Source organism: Pongo abelii, chromosome 12 (assembly GCF_028885655.2).
Source record: "Pongo abelii isolate AG06213 chromosome 12, NHGRI_mPonAbe1-v2.0_pri, whole genome shotgun sequence".
NCBI classification, from domain to species: domain Eukaryota; kingdom Metazoa; phylum Chordata; class Mammalia; order Primates; family Hominidae; genus Pongo; species Pongo abelii.
Genome location: NC_071997.2, coordinates 105820029 through 105826028, shown reverse-complemented (window position 1 = coordinate 105826028; position 6000 = coordinate 105820029).

The following is a 6000-nucleotide window of genomic DNA, read 5'->3' as shown; positions in this document are numbered from 1 at the left end:
GTTCCTGAGAGTGAGTGAAAGGAGCAACTTTGGGGATTAACTGTCTTGGACACATCTTCCCTCCAGACGTCTACTTCCCAACCTCTCAATCTTTTTTGCCTCCCTTCCACACTCACTGGTGCATCCCTTAAATTTCTTTCATCGTTTTGTTTTTCTGGATTACCTGCCATGGCCTTTCTGTTCATCTCTCCACAGTCAGACCTGGGATCTGAACCCTGAGCTGGCAGAGATGCTGAGAATCTGGCCTTCTGCTGCTCCGAGAGGATTGGGGATGTGGCAGGCCATGCCCGCTTGGGAGGTCAGTTCACCAGGAGCGACTGTCCTCCGTGCCTGTGCCCCAAGACTGAGGAAGAAGGAGATGCTAAGGGTAGCCTTTCATATCACATACAAAGAGCCTGGGAAGATGAGATGGAGGTGAGGAGGAGAGGCATTCAATCCAGAGGGAAAAGGGAAGTAACGCTTATTAAATGCCTACTACATGCTAAGTACTTTGCTATACACGTATGGGTTACTAATTTAAGGTTGGAGTGGGGCTGAAATTCCCTGTATCTATTGGCCCATAGGATTAAAGACTGTTCTGTCTTGGAAGATAATCATGACTGATGAGCCTCTGAGGACGGAGGGTGAAGATTTTTAAAACTACCCTCAAGCATGAGCCCTAATCCCCTCAGCCGACCCAGGTCATGGTACTTTTCCTAAGGCCGTGAATTCCACCCTGGGGAAGAGCTGGGAACAGCTGGAGAGGCAGAGGATTCTAGGAACCTGAAGCCATAGCCAGTAACCTCCTGTGGAGAGTGACTTCACCCCCAGGCGGCCAGAGCAGCAGCTGCTGCAAACTGAAAATGCCAGGAAGATCCATCTTCCCCTGCCCCTGGCCACCTCCAGGCTGGCTTCCTCTTCTGAGTGGTCTCTGTCTGGTTTGGCATTTCTCTGCTCCCCAAGTCCTGGATCTTGTGCGATGGCCCGTGGCCACTGTACTACCTGTAAAGGCCTCCAGATGGCGCTTTCAGCTCATCAGTGGTCGCTGCTTTGGCTTAAGATGTGAACAGATAAAGCTGAAGGAATGGCAGGTGTGTCCAGGTTACCAGGCCTCAATCCCTGCCCCCAGAGCAGCTCAGGCTCCGTCTGCCTTGAGTGCGGGTGAGTGGCCATAGCAGCCTTCTCCCGTCTGGAGCTCCCTGGAGGAAGCTGTCCCTTTCGAAACCAATCTCAGAATTTAGGATAAGGTTGCCAGATACAGCAAATACAAATACAGAATGCCGGGCCCGGCGCGGTGGCTCACGCCTGTAATCCCAGCACTTTGGGAGGCCGAGGCGGGCGTATTACGAGGTCAGGAGATCGAGACCATCCTGGCTAACATGGTGAAGCCCCGTCTCTACTAAAAAGACAAAAAATTAGCTGGGCGTGGTGGCGGGCGCCTGTAGTCCCAGCTACTCGGGAGACTCGGGAGACTGAGGCAGGAGAATGGCGTGAACCCGGGAGGCGGAGCTTGCAGTGAGCCGAGATTGTGCCGCCGCACTCCAGCCTGAGCGACTGAGCAAGATTTCATCTCAAAAAAAAAAAAAAAAAAAAAAACCCAGAATGCCAAGTTAAATGTAAATTTCAGATAAAAAATAATTTTTTAGTTTAAGTATGTCCAAATAATGTCTGTGTCATACTTACGCTAAAAATTATTTTTTGTTTATTTGAAATTCAAATTTAACTAAGGTGTCTTGTCTTTATGTGGCAATTCTAGTTTAGGTTTATTTACAGGAGTTCCCCACCTTCTGTCTAATCCATGCTTATAGAACATCTACCAGGCGTATGTGAGATATGACCAACAGGAAGCAAGTGTAGCTCCTGCATTTAGAGGTGAGTTTGAAAAAAGACATGTTGACAAACAAGAAAATGTGGGAAGCATGGGATAGTGGAAGAAGTCTGCATTTTGGTGTTGGCTTTAAGTTCAAGCTCCACTTCTGATGTTCACTAGCTGTGTTATCTTAGGTAAGTCATTAACCTCTCTGGGCCTCTGTTGTTTATGTGTGGAAATAAGAATAATACCAACCTCTGGCTGGGCGTGGTGGCTCACGCCTGTAATCCCAGCACTTTGGGAGGCCAAGGCGGGTGGATCACCTGAGGTCAGGTGTTCAAGACCAGCCTGGCCAATATGGTGAAACCCCTTCTCTACAAAAAATACAAAAATTAGCCGGGTGTGGTGGTGGGCACCTGTAATCCCAGCTACTCGGGAGGCTGAGGCAGGAGAATTGCTTGAACCCAGGAGGCGGAGGTTGCAGTGAGCCGAGATCGCACCACTGCACTCCAGCCTGGGCAACAGAGCAAGACTCCATCTCAAAAAAAAAAGGAAGGAATAATACCAACCTCAGAAGGTAACCAAGGAGGTTGTAAGAAATTGTATGTATCTCGTGCCTGGCTGCCGTAGGATCTGAATATATGCTAGTTTTATAAAATAACTACCAGGCCAGGCACGGTGGCTCATGCCTGTAATCCCGCACTTTGAGAGGCCAAGGAGGGCAGATCACCTGAGGCCAGGAGTTCGAGACCAGCCTGACTAACATGGTGAAACCCCGTCTCTACTATTTTTGTAAAAATACAAAAAAGCCAGGCGCGGTGGCATGCGCCTGTAATCCCAGCTACTCAGGAGGCTGAGGCAGGGGAATCGCTTGAAGCTAGGAGGCGGAGGTTGCAGTGAGCTGAGATGGTGCCATTGCACTCCAGCCTGGGCGACAGAGTGAGACTCTGTCTCAAAAAAAAAAAATAATAATAATAATAAAATAATTATCATGAGATAGAGACAACTAAAAGTGTCATGGTAACAATTAACTTTACCTCCTTTGGGAGGCTGTCTACAACAAATGTAACACTTCACTTTTATTTTATTATGTTAGTATTATTATTATTATTATTATTATTGTTGTTGTTATTATTATTATTATTATTATTATTTGAGATGGGGTCTCACTGTGTTGACCAAACTGATCTTAAACTCCTGACCTCAAGCAATCCTCCAATCTCAGCCTCCCAAAATGCTGGGATTACAGGCGTGAGCTGCCGCACCTGGCCCACACTTCACTTTTAAATAGAAATAATAGCTAATACCATGTATTGAATGCCCACAACATTGCCCTAAGTATCTAATAAACATGATCTCATTTAATCCTTATATTAACTCTCCAAGGTATTTACTATTGTTGTCCCCAATTTACAGATGGAGAAACTGAGTTAAATAGCTTGCCACAGAGCAAGTAAGTGGTAGATTTAGTATGTTCACTCGAGTCCATCTAACTCCCCAACCAATGCTCCTAACCTCTATCTTACACTACCTTTGCATGGATTGGCCCTTGAAGTTTGAGTTGGTGACCACTATGAAGAGAAGCACAGATTGTGACTACGGAGCATCTGGAACAACAGATGGAGATGCAGAAGCTGGGAGGGGTGAAAGAATAGTTCTGGGGCCCTGAGTTGCTGGGCATTCTGGAAACAGCAGGTCATTAATGTTCACAGGTGTGTCTTAAGACCTTTGCAAGTTCTCAATTTCCACACTAGCTTCTATATAGAAGGTATAACTGGGGCGGAGACGGGGGATCAAGTAGTGATCCTACTGAATGACCCTTTTGAAAGTTTTGTTATTGTTGATAGTCACCATTTATTGGATATTTATAGTACATCAGGCAGTGCCAGGCATTTTTCACGCATTATCTCGTTTAACCATCACAACTACAGATGAGAAAAACCAAGGCCAAGGTCACATAGCTAGGAAGTGTTGGACCCAGTGCTTGTGTAACTCCAGCAGGGTGGAGGGTTGATGCACTCTCTAAATAAGGGCTCATTCATTTCAAGGCATGTAATTAAAATTCATTCCTCAGCAAAATTGTGTATGACTTACACAGGTCTCTTGTAAACATTCAAAACCATGTCAAAGGTTTCCTGTATTGTGAGAATCAGTCTTATTTCAGTGCCCTGTTCCACTTCTAGCTAGTTTCAAATGAATAATGAATGCAGTTGGTAACAATTACCAACTTTGCCGCAACTTCCTGCCTCCACCTCACAGCCGGGGCAGGGCAGGCTTGCTTGCTCCAATCTAAACTCTAGCCCCACAACTCACAGAGTTAATCCACCCTCTTAGACTCCTCTGGTTTGCCCACTCACCTTGGGGAAAGTGCAGAAAGATCAGATTTTTTTCAACTTGCTTGGGTGTTTTTACTCCAAGGTGTTAAGAATGCAAAGTACAAGGTACTAAGAATACAAAGGTAGATAAGATATGGTCTTTGAGTGTGAGGCCCTCCTATGGGGAAACATGGGGATAAGCATAATAACTGAAGGCAAAGGGGAGCCAAAACAAAGAAGGGACCCGGTACCAAAGAGAAAGAGCAAGTAGGGGCCGGGCGTGGTGGCTCATGCCTGTAATCCCAGCGCTTTGGGAGGCTGAGGTGGGAGGATCACGAGGTCAGGAGTTTAAGACCATCCTAACCAATATGGTGAAACCCCATCTCTACTAAAAATATAAAAATTAGCCGGGTGTGGTGGTGCGAGCCTGTAGTCCCAGCTACTCGGGAGGCTGAAGCAGGAGAATCGCTCGAACCAGGGAGGTGGAGGTTGCAGTGAGCCAAGATTGTGCCACTGCACTCCAGCCTGGGCGACAGAGCGAGACTCTGTCTCAAAAAGAAAAAAAAAAAAAGAAAGAGCAAGTCGGTTCTCTGGGGGAGGCCCATGACCATGCCACCAAGTTGGTGACACAAAAGCTGGTCTTGGAGAATGAGTCCAAGTTTGCCTGATGAAGGGAAAGGAAGGGCAACCCTGCAAGGCAGGCTCAGCCACAAAACAAAACCACTTGCTTGGCCAACTGCAAGAACTATAAAAGTTGGAGTAGGGGATAGGGTACAAAAGGAGAGGAAGGTGAAGGGGAAATAGTTGGTAGGGGCCAGATTGTAATACAGCTTGTCCACCATGTGAAGATGTCTGAAGTTTTTTATCCTTTAAGCCAATGTTTCTCAAACTTTTCCACTTAAAGTACCCCAAAGGCAGTGGATAACGCAGGCATGGGAATAGAGGGCAGCCCGTGTTGAGCTCAAACTCTCTTTAAAGGTCTTGTCTTTGAAATCATGTGATTCTTATATTCTACTCCATCTTATGTCTGTTTGTTTTAATATAAAAATGTTTACCTTAATAAATAATAAATAAAAATACATTTAAAATTAAAATGAGATAAATGTTTTCTGAATCTCTAAATAAAATTTAAAGATTACGTTTAAAGATATATTTATTATAAATAAAATTCAAGAGGTCAGGCCTGGTGGCTGACACCTGTTATCCAGCGTTTTTTGAGACCCAGGCAGGAGGGTCGCTTGAGCCCAGGAGTTCAAGGGTGCAGTGAGCCATGATCACAGCACTGCACTTCAGCCTGGGCAACAGAGCAAGACCCTACTTCAAAAAAAACAAATGAGGGCCAGGCCGCAGTGGCTCATACCTGTAATCCCAGCACTTTGGGAGGCCAGGTGGGCAGATAACTTGAGGTCAGGAGTTCCAGACCAGCCTGGCCAACATGGTGAAACCCCATCTCTACCAAAAAATACAAAAATTAGCTGAGCGTGGTCGCTCACACATGTAGTCACAGTTACTTGGGAGGCTGAGGTGGGAAAATTGCTTGAACTCGGGAGACAGAGGCTGCAGTGAGCCAAGATCGCACCACTGCACTCCAGTCTGGGCAACAGAGTGAAACCTTGTCTCAAAAAAAAAAAAAAAAAATGAGGAAGATAATCTATTCTATAGTTCTTCTGCCCTGTTTCCTTACATGAATCCCCCATCCCAGAAGTTGCTTCAGCAGGTCTGAGGACAGCCATAGGGATTTAAACAGGATAGTTATGTGATAAGATTTATTTCTAGAAAGAGCCTTCTGACAATGGTATAAAGAATGGATTGGAGGTGAGAGAGGCTGAAGGCAGAGAGAGCAGGCGGGAAGCTCTGCAGTAACCCAGGCAAGAGATGGTAAAGGTGAAGCAGATA